A 20,667-nucleotide genomic window follows, 5' to 3' on the forward strand; every position below is an offset into this window, starting at 1 on the left:
AAGCTGCAGACAGACTTTTGAGCAGGGCCTGATGTGACAGAACAAAGGGTGATGGTTTAAGCTAAAAAGAAGGTAGACTCAGGAAGACAAGGAAGTGTTTGACCCTGAAGATGGTGAGGCCCTGGCCCATGCTGCCCAGAGAGCTGGGAGCTGCCCCATCCCTGGCACCACTGCAGGTCAGGCTGTTTGGGGCTCTGAGCAACCTGCTCTAGTTGCAGAGCTCCCTGCTGACTGCAAGGTATTGGACTGGATGACCTTTGAAGGTCCCTTCCACCCCAAACCAGTCTGTGATTCTGATATGCAGCACTTTTGTCATCCTCAGACACTGAAAACAACAGCAGCTGAAGTTCCCCCATTGTTGTTCTGAAGCCCAGCACAATAATCCAAGCCCTGTTTACTTCCTGTAAAACACTGGGTTTATGCCCATTGCCCTGGTGTGAGGTTCCTGATTGCAAGCCTGTGAAACACTCCAAAAGCAAACACACGTAAGACAACACCACATTAAGTGCTGTAGAGGCTTGGTGAGAGGAAAGCAATGATTTTGGAGGAGGGGTTGGTTTATTAGTTAAAAAGTACCAAATAATAATTTTTAAAAAGCAGTAAGTGGAGTTTTAAAACCTTAGTAATTAAGCAAATGTTTTAATTCTTATCCTTCATTGCTGCACTGAAGCCTGACCTAGAAAGCCTGTATCATGATTGAGTTTGGGCTGTTTGGTCTGGAGAAGGGAAGGCTCTGAGGAGACCTTCTTGTGGCCTTCCAGTATCTGCAGGGGGCTCCAAGAAAGCTGGGGAGGGACTTTTGAGGGTGTCAGGGAGTGATAGGACTGGGGGGGATGGAGCAAAACTAGAAATGGGGAGATTCAGATTGGATGTTAGGAAAAAGGTAGTGGAAGCCTCCTGCCTGGAGGTTTTTGCAGCCAGGCTGGATGTGGCTGTGAGCAACTTGATGTAATGTGAGGTGTCCCTGCCCATGGCAGTGGAGTTTGAACTGGATGATCCTTGAGGTCCCTTCCAGCCCTGACAATTCTGTGAATCGATGTCCTTAGTGTGCTCACAGTATTTGTAAATGGGAATGGAAAGAAACCTCCACCTCCTCCAAACACAGCAGAGCTCAATAGTAAAGCTAGTTCTGGCAAGCAAGAATTCCTTGTTAGAACTTAAATAAACCAGCCAACACACCAACAGAATTTCATCATCACAGTATTTGACACATGAATAACAATCCTTGCTTTTTTTTTTTTTCCTCTTTCCAAGCAGATTCACCATGCAGTGATTAAAGTATTGCAAGAGATCAAGTCTAAACAGAGTTAATTGTAACTCAGTAGTTTGTAAATGGAAACCATCTCACCTCCTAGAACGCTGTGAAAGGTGCTTTCATTTAGACACATGCTCCTTATGGAGAAACCACACACACCTGCTAATGGGAACCTACAAATGATGGCATTTTCTCACACACATCTTTACAACAAATGCCTGTGTTTTGTGATGCTTTCCTCTCTCAAAGCCTAGAAAGGAGAAAGGGGTTTGCGGCATATCTTGAAGGTTAATCTGAGTGCTGAAGGACTCAGCAGTCAGCCAGCTCCAGACCTCGTCATAGAATCATAGAATGGTCCAGGCCAGAAGGGACCTCCAAAGCTCATCCAGTCCAATCCCCTCTGAAGTCAGCAGGGACATCCCCAACTAGATCAAGTTGCCCAGGGCCTCATTGAGCCTCACCTTGAACATCTCCAGGGATTGGGCCTCAACCACCTCCCTGGGCAACCTGTTCCAGTGCTCCACCACCCTCATAGTGAAGAACTTCCTGATATCCAATCTCAATCTGCTTTCTGCTCTAGTTTGAAGCCATTGCCCCTGGTCCTGTCCCTGCAGGCCTTTGCAAACAGTCTCTCTCCATCCTTCACAGAAAGAGTTGTTGGCCATTGGAATGTGCTGCCCAGGGAGGTGGTGGAGTCACCATCCCTGGAGGTGTTCAAGAAAGGATTGGACGTGGCACTTGAAGCTATGGTTTAGTAGTCATGAGGTGTTGGGTGACAGGTTGGACTTGATGGTCTCTGAGGTCTTTCCCAACCTTATTAATTCTATGATTCTATGATTCTTGTAGCACTGGATGTTGATAAGGTGATGCCCCCAGGGAACATCACCTTATCAACAGTCTTCTCCCCTTCAAAATGCAGCCTGAGTTCCTCTGTTGATCTAAACCACAAATAAGTTTGCACAGTGCTTGCTAAGCCCTAGTTTCTTTGGGTAGACTTCTCCTACAGCATTTTTAGCTTCCCAAGCCAAAAGAACAGCTGAAACTGCACCAGAAACCCAATAGAGAAATAGTGCTACCTCTAGCTACAAAGAGATCAGTGTTCCCCCAAAATGGTAAGGCCCCTGTGATTAATCTCCTGTAATAAGGCAAGAGAGCAAGACAAGTTTTAGCTTTTTGGGTTTCCTGCTTCATGGACCCGTCAAAACATCTCTCTTTCCAAAGTCAGTTTCCCTTGGTCAAAATAAGCATCATGTCTGTGTAAGCTGGGCAAGCTGTCTAACCACAGACACTCCTTGTCTTCCTTCAGATGCCAGGGTACTGAAGAAGGGGAAGCTAATTAAGGAAACAAGAACCATTCTGGGAATGTGGATTAGGGTGGAGCTGGCTGGGGGGGGTGGGTTGGTAAATTTACCACTAAAAGCTTCATTCATAATCATTTGCACACTGTTTAGTGCAGTTTTGTGTAGGATCACACAGGATCACAGGATGTTAGGAGCTGGAAGGGACCTCTGGAGATCTTCCAGTCCAACTGCTCTGCCAGAGCAGAACCACAGAATCCAGCACAGGTCACACAGGAACACATCCAGACAGGGCTGGAGAGTCTCCAGAGAAGGAGACTCCACAACCTCTCTGGGCAGCCTGTTCCAGTGCTCTGGGACCCCTACAGTCAAGTTCTTCCTCATGTTGAGGTGGAACCTCCTGTGCTGGAGTTTCCATCCACTGCCCCTTGTCCTATCCCAGGGCACAAGTGAGCAGAGGCTGTCCCTGTCCCTTCCTTCCTGACCCCCAGCGATACATATTTATACATATTTGTTAGATCCCTTCTCAGTCACAGAATCAGAAAATGTTAAGAGGTTGGAAGGGACCTCCAGAGATCATCCAGTCCAACCCCCCTGCCAAAAGCAGAATCACCCAGGGTAGTCCACACAGGAATGCACCCAGGTGGGTTTTGAAAGTCTCCAGAAGAGACTCTGTAACTTCTCCTCTCCCAGCTAAACCGCTCTCAGCCACTCCTTATCAGGCAGTGCTCCAGTCCCTTAATCATCCTTGTAGCCCTCCCTTGGACTCTCTCCAGCAGATCCCTGTCCCTCCTGAACTGGGGAGCCCAGAACTGGCTGCAATATTCCAGATGTGGTCTCAGCAGGGCAGAGTAGAGGGGGAGGAGAACCTCCCTGGATCTGCTGGACACACTCCTCTCAGTGCACCCCAGGGACAGAGCAATTTGCACTTTGCTTTTTAGGAATGGAAATGCTCCAGCACGTAAGAGCAGCTGATCTCTGTAGTCTGGGGCAAACTGAGAAGTTTAGTCAGGAACACAAAGTGTTGCTCAAACACTTCAGGTAGGAGGAAGAGCACAAGGAAAGGCCCAGCTGTGCCCTTGTGCTGTATATACAACACAGCTCTTATTTACAATACAGACCATCAGAGCCCAGCACGTCTTTCTGGAGGATAAAAAGAATCAAGGCAGCTTCACTTGAACCCAGTCAAATGTTTGGCTCCACTGTGCTTTTGGCAGAGTTTCCTAAGGAAGCATTAGGCAGAGATTCTGAGGAGCCTGGGTTTAACTAGCTTGCAGTGAAACTCAAACATGTCAAGGAAGGACACACCTACCCCAAGTGTTTTGATAGTAATGTCACTGCAAGCCTAAAACCAGAGACTATTTATACTGCAAAGCCTACTTTCAACATCTAATGGTTATCCAGACGGTCTCTCCCCTCCAGAAGTTCTGGGACAGACAACAGTCCCACATTTTTTCTGGCCTTCCAACACCAAGCGTCATCTCTCCGTGCAAAGAGAGACAAAGCCAAAGCAGACACAAGCAGTCCGCAGCCAGTCAACTGCTCCTCTGGAAACCAGTTTCCACTGGGAAAGCAAGTGCAGACAGCCACAGCGTGGGCTGTGAAGGAGGAGATGTGCTGGAAAGGGCAGCAGAAGAGCTCAGACCTCAAAAGCAGTCACAAAGTTCTCTGAAGAATGTGCTTTTCTGTACCCTCTTCAAACAGAATCTCCCCTCTACAGACACAGACACGCTTAGATAAGCAGCAAAACCATTTCAAACACGACCTGGATCAATCGTTGCAGCCTTCCCCCCTCCATGTCAAACAGCCAGGATTCTCAGTTTTCACAGAACCAAAGAATCTTAGGGGCTGGAAGGGACCTCCAAAGCTCATCCAGTCCAACCCCCCTGCCAGAACAGGGTCACACAGGAATGCATCCAGGTGGGTCTTGAATATCTCCAGAGAGGGAGACTCCACAACCTTCCTGGGCAGCAGTTCTGTCACCCTCACAGGGAAAAATTGTTTCCTCATGTTCCCATGGAACTTCCTAAGCCTCAGCTTCCATCAGTGCCCCTTGTGCTGGCATTGGGCATCACCCAGCAGCCTGGCTCCAGCCTCTGGGCACTCACCCTGCACATCGTTATCAAGAGTCACCTCCCAGGCTCCTCCTCTCCAAGCTAGAGAGCCCTCAGCTCCCTCAGTCTTTCCTCATAAGGAAGATGTTCCACTCCTTTAATCATCTTTGTGGCTCTGTGCTGGACTCTCTCCAGCAGCTTCCTATCCCTCTTGAACTGAGGGGCCCAGGACTGGACACAATATTCCAGATGTGGCCTCACCAGGTCAGAATAAAGGGGGAGGAGAACCCCTCTCGACCTACTAACTACAGCCCTTCTAATCCACCCCGGAACAGTGGCGTCCCTCTTGGCCACAAGAGCACACATTTTTTCTGCTGCCACCATGCTGCTGCAGAAGTTTCCTAGACACACTTGATGTTTCAGTAAGTTTTTTTGAGTCTGCAGTAGCCATTAAATACCCAAAGCATCTACAGATTTAAGATCCCCTGTGTATTCCAATAGAATATTAAAGAGAGAAAAACAAATTCCTGGAGCACTACACAGATGGCATTGTGGTTTCCCAGGCAAGGCAGCCTGATGCAATTGTTCTTGGAGGGCTTTTTGTGTTGTTTATGTTTCAGCATTGCAAAATGCATCTTTGTTCAGCCATAATCCATACTGCATAATCCCCTCTCCCTCAGGTAACAGGAGCCATAATCCATGCTGCATTCCCCTCGGCCCAGACCCAGCCATCTCCTGGGATGCATTCCCAGCAGCGTGGGCAGCAGGTGGAGGGAGAGGCTGCTGGCCTTCTGCTGCACTCTGCTGAGACCCCACCTGCAGTGCTGGGGCCAGCTCTGGAGCCCCCAACACAACAAGAACATGGAACTGTTACAGCAGGGCCAGAGGAGGCCATGAAGATGATCAGAGGGTTGGAGCATCTCTACACAGTCTCAAGCTGTGCCAGGGGAAGTTTAGGCTGGAGGTGAGGAGAAAGTTCTTCACAGAGAGACTTGTTAGCCATTGGGATGTGCTGCCCAGGGAGGTGGTGGAGTCAGCATCCCTGGAGGTGTTTAGGAAGAGCCTGGATAAGGCACTTGGAGCCATGGTTGAGTTGATCAGATGGTGTTGGGTGAGAGGTTGGACTCGATGATCTGGAAGGTCTTTTCCAACCTGGTTCATTCTATTCTATCCTATCCTATCCTATCCTATCCTATCCTATCCTATCCTATCCTATCCTATCCTATCCTATCCTATCCTATCCTATCCTATCCTATCCTATTCTATTCTATTCTACTATGAAGGCAGCACTTGGCCTTTTCCAGTCTTATACAGTTGGCCTTGACCCATCGATCCAGCCTGCCCAGGTCCCTCTGCAAGACCCTTCCTACCCTCCAGCAGATCAATACTCCCTCCCAACTCAGTGTCATCTGCAACTTACTGCAGGTGCCTCCATCCTCTCATCCAGATCATTAATAAAGACATCAAAGAGAAGTGGTCTCAGTGCTGAGCCCTGGAGAACACTGTTTGTGACTGGATACCAACTGGATTTAATACCACAAAGTTATCTTTGCTCCATTAAAACATTTAAGACACCAGGAAGTCTCTGTGCAAGGCAAAGCAAAGATTTCACACTATGAATTTATGAACAGCAGATCAGAAACTTGGGGTGTTGGGTGCTGAGCAGCTCCCCAGGAGCCAGCAGTGCCCTCCTGCAGCCCAGCAGGCAGCTGTGTGCTGGGCTGCAGCCAGAACAGGGTGGGCAGCAGGGCAGGAGAGGGGATCCTGCCCATTGGTTCTGCTCTGCTCAGACCTCACCTCCACTCCAGTTCTGGTGTCCCCAGCAGAAGAAGGAGACAGAGCTGCTGGAGAGAGTCCAGAGGAGGCCACAAAGATGATCCAAGGGCTGGAGCAGCTCTGCTGCGAGCACAGGCTGAGGGAGCTGGGGGTCTACAGCCTGCAGAGGAGAAGGCTCCAGGGGGACCTTAGAGCTGCCTTCCAATAGCTGAAAGGAACCAACAGGAAGGCTGCAGAGGGACTTTTCTTGAGGGTGTCTGGAGCCAGGCCAAGGGGGAATGGTTTGAAGCTGAGGCACAGCAGGGTTAGACTGGAGCTTAGGAAGAAGTTCTTCAGTACAAGAGTGGTGAGACACTGGACTAGGTTGCCTAGAGAGATTGTGAATGCCCTCTCCCTGGAGCTGTTCAAGGCCAAGTTGGATGAGGCCTTGACCAGTGTGGTTGAGAGGCATCTCTGCCCATGGAGTAGATGATCTCAAAGGTGCCTTCCAGCCTAAGCCATTTCATGATTCTATGATTAAGTAATTGGGAAGCAAGCAGGCTGGCTGCCCATGACACCTTACTGCTGACAACTGGCTCATTCACTGCAGTTGCCTATTCATTCACTTGGTCCCACCATAGTTTTCCATCTGTGCAACCAACAAATCAACAGAACCACAGAAAACAGCCTGGAAGAGACCTCCAAGCTCATCCAGTCTGGTTGACCCAGCACTCAAGGGTCAGCGCTAAACCATGTCCCTAAGCACCAGCTCCACAGGCTGATTAAACACCTCCAGGGATGGTGACTCCAGCACTGCCCTGGGCAGAACATTCCAATGTTTGAGAACCCTCTCAATGAAAAAATATTTCCTAGCATCCAGCCTGAACCTCCTCTGGGGCAGCTTGGTGCCATTGCCTCTGCTCCTGTCCCTTGCCACCAAGGAGCAGAGGCTGTCCCCTCCTCACTCCAACCTCCCTTCAGGGAGCTGTACAGAGCAAGGAGGTCTTCCCTCAGCCTCCTTTTCTCCAGCCTGAACACCCCCAGTTCCCTCAGCCCTCCTCTAGCCCAGGGGCTCCAGGCCCTTCTCCAGCCTGGCTGCCCTGCTCTGGACAGGCTCCAGCCCCTCAATGGCCTTCCTGCAGGGAGGGCCCAGAGCTGAGCACAGCACTCGAGGTGTGGCCTCCCCAGTGCTGAGCACAGGGGGATGGTCACCTCCTGTCCCTGCTGCCCACCCTGCTTCTGACCCAAGCCAGGCTGCCATTGGCTTTCTTGGCCACCTGGGCACTGCTGGATCATGTTCAGTCAGCTGTCAACCAACACCCCCAGGTCCCTCTCCAAGCTGCAACTTTCCAACCACACCTCCCCAAGTCTGTAGCTTGCCATGGGGCTGTTGTGACCCAGGTGCAGGACCTGGCACTTGGCCTTGTTGAAATTCATACCATTAGCCTTGACCCACGGCTCCCACCTGTCCAGACCCCACTGTAAAGCTTCCCTACCCCCTAGCAGATTGACACAGCCACCCAGCTGGGTGTCACCTCCAGACTTACTGAGGGTGCACTCAGCCCCCTCATCCAGATCACTGATGAAGACATTAAAGAGGACAGGCTCCTGGGCTACTGACAGCTTACAAAGGCAGCCACAGTTTTGTCACTGTGACTCTGACTAACACCACCTCAGTTGTGGATGTCACACATGCTCAATCCTCCTCCCTCAAGCTAACCACACTGCTGCTGCAGGGATATAACTGAACCTCAGACTGAGGAGAGCACTGAAATTTTGGGTTATCCAGATATTTGCATACATCACTGCTGGTTTATGTGTTAACAGCTAAGATAAAGTTTGTAAAGCCCCAGAGTGGAGCTGTAATTAAGAGCACACAGCAATTTGTAGAGCACTGCCACCTAAATCTACAGTAATTACCACCCTGCTTAAGGGTAAGTCCCAACTTAATCACACTTAATACACCATTATTTACAAGATCTAAAATGCTGCAGTGGGTATTTATCTTGCCTTTTGTTTGAATAAAGGCAAAGAGTTATCCAGGAAAAGGAAATGGAAGAACCTACTGGGATGTAGTTTCCCTCCTGCAGAGCGTAAGGAGAGCTGTGCAGCACGGTTCAATGAGCACACACAGAGCTCACAATGCATCTCAGTGCTCTCACAGGGGGCTTGGGGGGGATAGTAATCCAAGTCACCCCTTGAAACGGGGATATGGATCCTCCACCTCCTCCCTCCTTGCCATCAGGAGGTCTCTGCTTCTCCTGCTCTCCCCTCACCCCTGCTCACCTGTGCATCTAATGACAACTAATTGTTCCTTAGAAGAAGATGGGGATTTATCAGCTTCAATGCTCTCCCACAGCAGCCTCTTTTGGTGAATAAGGAGGGTATCAATACATAGGAATTGATTTACTACCTCTATAAAACAGTGTATTGGGGTGATTTTCCCACATGACCTGGAATTATCATCAAATGGTTTGTGCTAAAAGGGACCTTAAAGATCATCCAGTTCCAGCCCCCTGCCATGGCCAGGGACAGCTTCCACTAGATCAGCTTGCTCAAGGCCTTGTCTCACCTGCCTTTCAACACCTCCAGACTTGGAGCCTCCACAACTTCTCTGGGCAGCCTGTTCCAGTGACTCAGCCCCCTCATCACATGGAAGAATTTCTTCCTGATGTCTCATGTAAATCCAGCTTCTTCCAGTCTGAATCCATTACTCCTCATCCTGTCACTCCATGCCTTTCCAAAAACTCCCCCTCCAGCTCTCCTGTAGCCCCCTTCAAATCCTGGCAGGCTGCTCTAAGGTCTCCCCAAAGACCTTCTCTTCTCCAGGCTGAACAGCCACAACTCTCCCAGCCTGGCTTCATAGCTGAGGTTCTCCAGCCCTCTGGCCCTCCTCTAAGAGTTCCATGTCCTTCTTGTGCTGGGGTGTCCAGAGCTGGCCCCAGTGCTGCAGGGGGTGTCTCAGCAGAGCACATCAGAGGGGCAGAATTCCCTCCCTGCCCCTGCTGCCCACACTGCTGGGGATCAGCCCAGGACATGGCTGGGGCAGGCTGGCAGCACACAGTGCTGGCTCATGTTGAGTTTCTCTTCACCCAGCACCCCTAAGCCCTTCTCCTCAGCACTGCTCTCTGTCCATTCTCTGCCCAGCCTGGATCTGAGCTGGGGATTGCCCTGACCCAGCTGCAGGACCTTGCCCTTGGCTTTGTGGAGCTTCGTGAGGTTGGCATGGGCCAATCTCTCCATCCTGTCCAGGTCCCTCTGGATGCCATCCCTTCCCTCCAGCATGTCAGCCACACCACAAGCTTGGTGTTTCTGGCAAACCTGCTGAGGCTGCTTCCAACAACCCCATGCAGTGCTACAGGCTGGGGTCAGAGTGGCTGAGAACAGCCAGGCAGAAAGGCACCTGGGGGTAATGGTTGAGAGTAGGCTGAACATGAGCCAGCAGTGTGTCCAGGTGGCCAAGAAGGCCAATGGTATCCTGGCCTGGATCAGGAAGAGTGTGGCCAGCAGGAGCAGGGAAGTCTTTGTGCCCTGTGCTCAGCACTGCTTAGGCCACACCTGGAGTCCTGTGTCCAGCTCTGGGCTCCTCAGGTTAGGAAAGATGTTGAGATGCTGGAAGGTGTCCAGAGAAGGACAACAAAGCTGGGGAGGGGTCTGGAGCACAGCCCTGTGAGGAGAGGCTGAGGGAGCTGGGGTTGCTTAGCCTGGAGAAGAGGAGGCTCAGGGGAGACCTTATTGCTCTCTGCAACTCCCTGAAGGGAGGTTGTAGCCAGGTGGGGGTTGGTCTCTTCTCCCAGGCACCCAGCACCAGAACAAGAGGACACAGTCTCAAGCTGTGCCAGGGGAGGTTTAGGCTGGATGTGAGGAAGAAGTTCTTCCCAGCAAGAGAGATTGGCCATTGGGATGTGCTGCCCAGGGAGGTGGTGGAGTCACCATCCCTGGAGGTGTTTAGGAAGAGCCTGGATGAGGCACTTGGTGCCATGGTTTAGTTGATTAGATGGTGTTGTGTGAGAGGTTGGACTTGATGATGTTGAAGGTCTTTTCCAACCTGGTTTGGTCTATTCTATTCTATTCTATTCTATTCTATTCTATTCTATTCTATTCTAATTCTAATTCTATTCCATCCCATCCCATTCCATTCCATTCTATCTACCCTACTCTCTGCATCACTGACAGAGATGTTAAACAGTACTGGTCCCAGCAGGTAGGACTGGTAGAATTGCAGAGGACCTCTCAGATATGCCAGGTAATTCTTTGCAAGCTACCATGTTCCTGTGCTTAGGCTGGCCTTGCCTCCCCTCAAGATGCCTTTCTGATCTTCTCTCTGTACATTTCTTCACTTCCTAGGGCTGCATACAAGTTCACTTCAGTTTTTTTAATGCCAGTATACAAACCCCAGTGTTGAGACAGCATCTGCAGCCTCAGTCCATGCTTTAAACTGAACTTACAAAGCCTCTAAATAAACACATCTGGGAAAAGGCTTTATGCTGGCGGTTGCTATGGAGCAGACAAAACAAGGAATCTTTGTAGTCATTTTGCTCTCCTAAAAACAGATCCAAAGCCTATTTAAGGCAAAGGAAACCTTCACTGGCTTCCAGGCTTGGTAGACTCAAAACTCTACTTTTCAACCACCCAGCTCAACCCCTCCCACACCTTTACACAGTATGAAGTAGCACTGGGGCTGTGTGAAGGGTGAGGATATCAAAGCACAAAGGGTATAAGCCAAGGCAGAGGGGAAATAGAGAAACTCATCACAGGCACCTTGCAGATCAGTGGGAGAACTAAAAATGAAACAGGTCTACACATTCTGCTTCTTTCTCCCCACCCATAAAACAAGAGACTTTGCCCCACAGAGGGAGAAAAGACTCTGTTATTACCCCTCAAAAGAAACCTGGCTGTTCTCTGCAGCAAACTCTCTCCTCAGCTCTGGCCAGAAGGTTCTGTAGAATCATGGAAGGCTTTAGGTTGGAAGGGACCTTTCAAGGTCATCCTGTCCAACCCTACTGCAGTCAGCAGGGACTTCTTCAGCTAGAGCAGGTTGCTCAGAGCCACAGCCAACCTGACCTGGAATGGTTTCCAGGCATAGGAAGCCGCTCTGGGCAACCCAGGCCAGCATCTCAACACCCAGAGCACCAAACAGTCTAAGTTAAAACCCATCACCCCTTGTGCTGTCACAACAGACCCTGCTATGTCCCCACTGAAAGGCCACAAGAAAGTCTCCCTGGAGCCTTCTCCTCTCCAGGCTGAACAGCCCCAGCTCTCTCAGAAGCTCAGTTTTGGATCACAAAGGCAACTCCCCAATGCTAACGTTTCAGAATGCTAAGATACCCTGATTTATCCAGCCTGGGAGCTGGCAAGCCAGTCAGCCCTGTAAACTACAGCAAAAATCTCAGCAATGAGAAAAACAATGTGGAAAGAGGATTAGGTTGCAGTCAGAGCATTAGACCAAAGCCAGCATTCCTGACTCCAAATTCTCTGCTGTCGATACTCTGACCTGGTTTTGTCCCTCAGTCGGTAGGTGATCCTACAAACCCTCACTTCTGTGGGGAGCTATTGGAAGCTAAATGGTCAGGTGTACTACATACAGCACTTCACAGAATCACAGCAGCTGTTTACATCCACAGGAACCACATCAGGGAAAAACAGCATCAGGCTTTGGTTGAGCTTTGATTTAGTCCTGTATTCAGGTATCTCTCCCAGAGAACTCTGGAACTCTGTTCATGCTGCTTCTGAGCTGATGCTTTCACCCTCTCTGCTTCTGCTGTCTCTGCTCCCCATAGCACAGCTCACAGCAAGACACAGTTTGGGGTCTCCACAAAGTTCAAGCTGCATCTGGTTGTAAGACTGTCAAGCTAAAACGTCTTCTGACAGACCCACAAGCAGGTGGAACAAGATCTCTGTGCAAACACCAGGTAACCTCCCTTCCAAAACCACCTTCAGCAGGGGCTTTCTGCAGCCATCAGTGTTGCTGTGACTCACCCCAGCAGGGAAGCTATACCTGAGAAGGAGAAGCTGCCCTCTAGGTCAATCAGCATTGAGTGGTGGATCTTCAAGAGGAAACATTTTCTTCTCACAAATGCACAAACAGGACAGTGGATGCCTGGAAATCCCCCAAAGAGGCTGACAAGGAGCTAGGGAGCTCCTCTAGAAGGAAGTTCAGCTGAAAGCCAGGAAGGCCACTCTATGACTGCCAGAATTTGTAGAGTGGAACAGAGTAAAAAGGAAAAGGAAATACTTAATCTGCATTCCTGGGGGCAATAAAGGCAGGACTCTGCACTGTGATTACAAGGAGACTGCAGTTATGAGTTTGTTGATACCATCACACATGTAACAATCCTTTGCCTCCTAAGAGTGAAGCATGTGTGAGCGGTTCCATCTTTCTCATCTGGGTGTCACATTCTCTGAGGGATCCACATTCCCACAGCTTACAACACAGAATCACAGAATTGTCAGGGTTGGAGGAGGACCTCAAGGATCAGCCAGTTCCAACCCCCTGCCATGGGCAGGGACACCTCACACCACAGCAGGTTGCTCACAGCCACATCCAGCCTGGCTGCAAAAACCTCCAGGCAGGAGGCTTCCACCACCTCCCTGGGCAGCCTGTGCCAGTCTCTCACCACACTCCTGGGGAACAACTTCTTCCTAACATCCAATCTCAATCTACCCATTTCTAGTTCTGTTCCACCCCCCCTAGTCCTATCACTCCCTGACACCCTCAGAAGTCCCTCCCCAGCTTTCCTGTAGCCCCCTTCAGATACTGCAAGGCCACAATTAGGTCTCCTCAGAGCCTTCTCCTCTCCAGACTGCACAGCCCCAACTCCCTCAGTCTGTCCTCAGAGCAGAGCAGCTCCAGCCCTCTGCTCATCCTCGTGGCCCTTCTCTGGACACCTTCCAGCACCTCCAGATCTTTCTCATAGCAGGGGCTCCAGACACACACTCCTAAGTGTCTGAAACACTGAGGCCCTGGGCTCCAGGATTTCACTGGCTGTATGTTCAGTGCCTCTACTGAGTAAGGGTGGTGGCCACCAAGCCCATGTGGCACACAACTGAGTAGCTGGGCATGTAAGGAATGCATCCTGATGCTCTAAACCAGCAAACCTTACAGACAGCTTGCTGAAGCCACGAGCTCCCCCTTCCAGACTGTGACTAGTCACAATGAAGGGTAGAAAAGGTGCAGTAATTCTCCTTGCCTAGAGAAATGGTGCAGGTTTTGTGGTCAGGTTAAGGTACCACTGCCACAGGAAGATAGGTCTCTTCTCCCAGGCACCCAGCACCAGAACAAGAGGGCACAGTCTCAAGCTGTGCCAGGGGAGGTTTAGGCTGGAGGTTAGGAAGAAAGTTCTTCATAGAAAGAGAGATTGCCCATTGGAATGGGCTGCCCAGGGAGGTGGTGGAGTCACCATCACTGGAGGTGTTTAGGGAGAGACTTGATGGGGTGCTTGGTGCCATGGTTTAGTTGATTAGATGGTGTTGGGTGATAGGTTGGACTTGATGATCTCATAGGTCTGTTCCAACCTGGTCAATTCAATTCAATTCAATTCAATTCAATTCCATTCCATTCCATTCCATTCCATTGCATTTCATTCTATTCTACTCTACTCTACTCTACTCTACTCTACTCTACTCTACTCTATTCTATTCCATTCTATTCCATTCCATTCCATTTCATTCCATTCCATTCCATTATTCTATTCCCTCCCCTTCACTCCTGCACCTTCCCCAGCCCCCTTGCACATGTTCATGCTGCTGTGATGGGCTTGAAGAGATGTACAGCAAAGCAGGCTTGGGCAGGTGGCTGGGGGTGTTTGGCCTTGTCCAGGGCAGGGCAAAGCTGCACACCGAGCAGCACTCAGCATCAGGAAGACTCAGGGAGTGTGAGAGAAACGATGCAGAAGTTCACTTCTGTGCTTGACATGTCTCCAAATGGAACCTGACTGGGAAGATTATGATGGGTTAGGGCTTTTTAATGTTACAAAGCACCACCATTAAAAAGCCACGAGGAAAATCCACTGAGGGAGGACGACACAGAGCTCCCTGCACCGCCCGTGCAGTAGGCAGCAAACTCATCACTGTATGAAGTCTCTTGGGATGAAGCTGGACAGCACATGAACAGGGAGCTGATAGATGTAATGCAGTAGATTACCAGCTGGGCAGCACACTGAGATGATACACACAATGCAGTATATTATCACTCTTGAAACACTCTCTGTAAACCAACGGAAACTGAACCACTCATTCAAAATCTGCCACACCAGGAGGCTCCCCCAGCCTTCTGTTGGGGCCTGATAATGGTGGGACTCAATGATCTTCAAGGCCTTCTCCAACTGAAATGATTCTAAGAGTCTTTCATTTCATGATTCCTCTGCCTGCTTTCATTTTATGGCATTAATAATGTGCTTGCTGCAAACAGCATTGCTTTGGGATCAACGGGCAGCTGAGATTAACAGTCCCAGAACCACAGAATGTTAGGGGTTGGAAAGGACCTCTAGAGATCATTAAGTCCAACCCCCCTGCCAAAGCAGGATCACCTTGGGCTGGTCACACAGGAACACATCCAGATGGGTTTTGCAAGTCTCCAGAGCAGGAGACTCCACAACCTCTCTGGGCAGCCTGCTCCAGGCTCCAGCACCCTCACTCTAAAGAAGTTTCTCCTCCCATTGAGGTGGAACCTGCTGGGTTCTAGCTTGTGCCTGCTGCTCCTTGACCTATCACTGTGTACCACCACAAAGAGCCTGGCACCTTCATCCTGACACCCACCTCCTGGATCCCCTCTGGGGCTGCTCTTCTCCAGGCTCTCAGCCTTTCTCCTCACAGGGATGCTCCAGGCCCCTCAGCAGCTTTGTAGCCTGTGCTGGGTGCTCTCTCTAGTAGTCAGCTGTCTCTCTTGAACTGGGGAGCCCAGAACTGGGCCCAGCACTAGTCAGTATTCAAGTAAATATCTGAATGTTGCCAATTTCTGCTCTGTATAGAGCTGTCTCTGCCAGCACCTGTGCCAGCTGGCTGCATGCAGTGTGCTGCATGGAGAAATCACCACGCACAAGGACAGATTTTCCATGACTTGTCTTTCTGCAACAGCCCTTCTAGACCCAGGAATGTTTCTGCTGGGAGCTCAGGTTGTGTAAGACTTGTTTGCTTTGATAGCAATCACTGTTTAAAGTGTTACTAAAATGACAACCATCACTAAAACACTCCATGTGTAAATAAAGTAAATAAATGGCTGAAATCCAGGGTTTGAGGTGAAGAAATCACTCTGACCCTGACTGCATGCTTAAATCTAAGGAGGAGAGAGGACTTACTCTCGTTCATAAGGCAATAAGCTAGATCTGAACAAATTCTATGAACATCTTCCCCTGGTTTCTGGATCAGAGCATGGGTGTGCAATACAACAGCCTGGAATTCCAGAAGGATGTTGCTCTGCATCCCCATTTTGTCAGGCCTGATGGTGCTGCATTGCTCAGAGAGAAGCCTCCATTCCAGTGCAGAAGCATTCACAGGCTCAGCACTTTGGTTTGACAGTTGCTCATCCTTAGGCTGATGCACCAGAGACTGTGCAGGCACTGCAGAGTCCCTTTCCACCCAGTTCAGCACAGGCCATGTGCCTTTGGTTTATAATGCAAAGAGTGGGGAGAACAAAGCAACCAACCCACATTTCCCAGCAATGACCACAGTGAATCACAGAATGCTTTGAGTTAGAAGGGACCTTAAAGATCGCCTAGTTTCATCCCCCTGCCATGGGCAGGGACACCTCCCACTAGAGCAGTTCACTCAAGGCCCCATCCAGCCTGCCTTGAAACACTTCCAGGCTTGGAGGCTCCACAACTTCTCTGGGCAGCCTGTTCCAGTGACTCAACACCCTCCTGAGGTAGAATTTGTTCCTGATGTCTAATCTCAATCCACCTTCTCACACTTTGAAGCCGTGACCCTCATCCTGTCACTCCATGCCTCTCCGGCTCTCCTGTAGCCCTCTTCAAACCCTGGCAGGGTGCTCTAAGGTCTCCCCAGAGCCTTCTCTTCTCCAGGCTGAACAGCCACAACTCTCCCAGCCTGGCCTCACAGCAGAGGGCTTTGAGCCTTCTGATCATCTTCATGACCTCCTCTGGTCCTGCTCCAACAGGTCCCTGTCTGTGCTGTGCTGAGCGCTCCAGAGCTGCCCCAGCACTTCAGGGGGGGGTCTCAGCAGAGCACAGCAGAGGGGCAGAATCCCCTCCCAGCCCCTGCTGCCCACACTGCTGGGGATCAGCCCAGGACTTGGCTGGGGTGGGCTGGCAGCACATGCTGCTGGCTCATGTTGAGCTTCTCAGCACAGCTCTCTGTCCATTCTCCACCCAGTCTGGATTTGTGCTTGGGATTGCCCCTATTTTCTGTCCCTTCTTCTGTCATGGTGACAGTATCACAGAAATGTTCTGCCTGGAATATTTTAAGTCCATCCATTTTCCAACTCTATGAAGTCTGGAGCTAAACCATGGCCCTCAGCACCACAGCTCTGCCTCTGAAACACCTGCAGGGATGGGGATTCAACCACCTCCCAGGGCAGCCTGTGCCAGGCTTTGAGAACCCTTTCAGGGAAGAATTTTCTTCTAATGTGTAACCTATATCTCCTCTGTGGCCTTTTCCTCTCATCCTGTCACTTGCTCCTTGGGAGAAGAGACCAGCCCCCACCTGGCTCCAAGCTCCTTTCAGGGAGCTGTACAGAACACCAACCCATGAATGGAAGCAGACCTTCCAATTACCTTCTTTGTAACAGTGACCTACACAGGCATGGCAAGGTAAAAAAGGACCAGGAAAAGCTCTCTTTGGAACTCTTCAGTGCAGGGCCCTAATTACCTTTGCTGCTATGTTCAGTGAAAGAAGAACTGTGTCCCCCCACTATCAGATCCACAGGGAGCACCCAGAAAGCAACCCCTGTGATACAGGTCTCTATGGGAAATCCTTCTATCAGGTTTGCCTTAAATGACTCCAAGACACCACTAGCAGAGTGCCAATAGAAGAAAGACTTGGCTGTGCCTGTGCCACAGTCCATGTTGGCTCACAGATGGACAGGACAGACTTTGGTTCCTTTTGGAAATACTGGAATGGCAGCATTCCCTTTGGATGGCAACTCCTTAACACAGAAGTGGTAATTTTTGCACCACTTCAGAATCCCAGCATGGTGGGGCTTGGAAGGGACCTCTGGTGATGATCTAGCCCAATCCCATCCTGCTAAAGCAGGGCTAACCACACCAGGCTGCCCAGGGGGGCTGTGGCTGTCCCCTCTCTGGTGGTGAATAGTGTGGCCAGCAGGAGCAGGGAAGTCATTGTGCCCTGTACTCTGCACTGGTTAGGCCACACCTGGAGTCCTGGGTCCAGTTCTGGGCTCCCCAGTTTAAGAAGGACATTGAGACACTTGAACGTGTCCAGAGAAGGGCAGCACAGCTGGGGAGGAGTCTGGAGCACAGCCCTGTGAGGAGAGGCTGAGGGAGCTGGGGTTGCTTAGCCTGGAGAAGAGGAGGCTCAGGGGAGACCTTCTTGCTCTCTCCCACTCCCTGAAGGGAGGTTGTAGCCAGGTGGGGGTTGGTCTCTTCTCCCAGGCAAGCAGCACCAGAACAAGAGGACACAGTCTCAAGCTGTGCCAGGGAAGGTTTAGGCTGGAGGTGAGGAGAAAGTTCTTCATAGAAAGAGAGATTGGCCCTTGGGATGTGCTGCCCAGGGAGGTGGTGGAGTCACCATCCCTGGAGGTGTTCAAGAGGGGATTGGAGGTGGCACTTGGTGCCATGGTCTAGTCATGAGGTCTGTGGTGCCAGGTTGGACTTGATGATCTTTGAGCTCTCTTCAACCTTGGTGATTCTGTGATTCTGTGTTCAAGGCCAGGCTGGATGAGGCCTTGAGAAACCTGGGCTGGTGTGAGGTGCCCATAGGCAGTGGGTTAGAACTGGATGATCTCTAAGGTCCCTTCCAACCCAAACCATGCTATGAATCTATGATGATCATGAGTAGCTAGATTTGGAATCTCTCCAGAGAAGGAGACTCTACCACATCTCTGCTCAGCCTGCTCCAGTGGTTCCAGCACTGGCAAGCAAAGTTTTTAGCTTTTAAATCACATTCTGCAGTGATTGTTTTGCATCTGGATTAAAAAAAAACCTACACAAGCAAGCAAACAACCCCCCCCCCAAAAAAACAAACCCTATGATGTGTCCTCCTGCTGACTTCATGTGAATTACACCACTGGTGCTAGGTTTAGGCTGGAATAATAGGCTGCTAACGCAGGGGGGTGGTGGGCTGAGTGCCCTGTCTGGCACACAGTGGTTTGTGCCTTTCACAGGAATCACATAATATAGAATTGTCAGGCTTGGAAGGGACCTCAAGGCTCAGCCAGTTCCAACCCCCCTGCCATGGGCAGGGACACCTCACACTACAGCAGGTTGCTCACAGCCACAGCCAGCCTGGCTGCAAAAACCTCCAGGCAGGAGGCTTCCACCACCTCCCTGGGCAACCTGTGCCAGTCTCTCACCACCCTCATGGGCAACAACTTCTTCTTCCCCAGTCTGAATCTCCCCATTTCTAGTTCTGCTCCATCCCCCCCAGTCCTATCACTCCCTGACACCCTCAAAAGTCCCTCCCCAGCTTTCCTGTAGCCCCCTTCAGATACTGGAAGGCCACAAGAAGGTCTCCTGGGAGCCTTCTCTTCCCAGACTGCACAACCCCAGCTCCCTCAGTCTGTCCTCACAGCAGAGCAGCTCCAGCTCTCTGCTCATCCTCGTGGCCCTTCTCTGGACACCTTCCAGCATAAAATCATAAAATCATTAAGGTTGGAAATTACCTCCAAGATTAAGTCCAACTGTTATCTCAATACTGCCAAGTCACCACTAAACCATGTCCCTCAGATCCACATCTACACCTTTTTTTGACACCTCCAGTGATGGTGACTCCACCACCCCCCTGGGCAGCACATCGCAATGGCCAATCTCTCTTTCTGAGAAGATCTTTCTTCCTCACCTCCAGCCTAAACCTCCCCTGGCACAGCTTGAGACTGTGTCCTCTTGTTCTGGTGCTGCTTGCCTGGGAGAAGAGACCAACCCCCACCTGGCTACAACCTCCCTGCAGGGAGTTGCAGAGAGCAAGAAGGTCTCCCCTGAGCCTCCTCTTCTCCAGGCTAAGCAACCCCAGCTCCCTCAGCCTCTCCTCACAGGGCTGTGCTCCAGACCCCTCCCCAGCTTTGCTGCCCTTCTCTGGACACCTTCCAGCATCTCAACATCTTTCCTAAACTGAGGGGCTCTGCAAGGTGAGGAATAAGGGACCTGTCCCATGACCCAAACCATATTTTAAACCTCCTGCCTTCCAAAGGCAAAAAGGGCAAAAGAAATCACATTGTAGTCACCTGTAACAAAAAGTTTGCTTTGCAATAAACTGCATTTAGGATAGGATAGGATAGGATAAGAATAAGAATAAGAATAAGAATAAGAATAAGAATAAGAATAAGAATAAGAATAAGAATAAGAATAAGAAAAGAATAGAATAGAATAGAATAGAATAGAATAAACCAGGTTGGAAAAGACCTTTGAGATCACCAAGTCCAACCTCTCACCCAACACCATCTGATCAACTAAACCATGGCACCAAGTGCCTCATCCAGGCTGCTCTTAAACACCTCCGGGGACGGTGACTCCACCACCTCCCTGGGCAATCCTTCGGGTGCCTTTTTGCCCTGTCACACAAAACACCTAACAAATGAAGCCTCATCCCAGAAAATGAAAAGCCATTATGCTAATTAATTAGCCACTAATAGCTAAGGGTTGGTACCCTTTTAAATGCAAGAACCACCCGGGGGTATCTGGGGCAAAGCTGCTAAGCTATCTGGAGATTAGAAACGGGAAGCCATTTGAAATGTAAATTCATTTTCTTTACCACCGTAAAAGGTCCTTCCCCCTCCCCCCGCTCAAATCTAGGTGCTCCTGCTACAAACTGCAGTCACTTGGCAAATAAGAGTAGCCTGAGGCAGTAAGAGAGAGGGAGAATGTGTTGTATATGGGTGATCTTCGGCACCCACCATGAGATTATTCAGTGAACCAGTTTCTATCAGTGTTACTTCATTAATAAGGGGGAAACACACTCCAGGCTCAGAGGGGCTCCGATTTCTACTCAAGGCCTGGCAATGTAATCAACTTGAATCCATTCATGTTAACTGACGAGAAAGATTTCCTCCTTCCCTGGGGTAGAACTCTTCTGGGTGTGCTCAGAGCCCTGTTTGCCCAGAATCCAGGAAGCTAAACCACAAGAGATGGTTTACGTTGTTGATGGGATCACAGAATCACAGAAACGTTGAGGCTGG

The 20,667-nt window shown here is 50.2% G+C and overlaps 1 protein-coding gene across 6 annotated transcripts in view; it reads right to left on the reverse strand.

Annotated features, from left to right (window-relative positions):
- Positions 1-20,667, reverse strand: part of IQSEC1 (IQ motif and Sec7 domain ArfGEF 1) — a 539,967-nt gene that overhangs the window by 100,649 nt on the left and 418,651 nt on the right. The gene's annotated exons all lie outside the window — the stretch shown is intronic.

The sequence above is a fragment of the Dryobates pubescens genome, chromosome 1 (genome assembly GCF_014839835.1).
Source record: "Dryobates pubescens isolate bDryPub1 chromosome 1, bDryPub1.pri, whole genome shotgun sequence".
NCBI classification, from domain to species: domain Eukaryota; kingdom Metazoa; phylum Chordata; class Aves; order Piciformes; family Picidae; genus Dryobates; species Dryobates pubescens.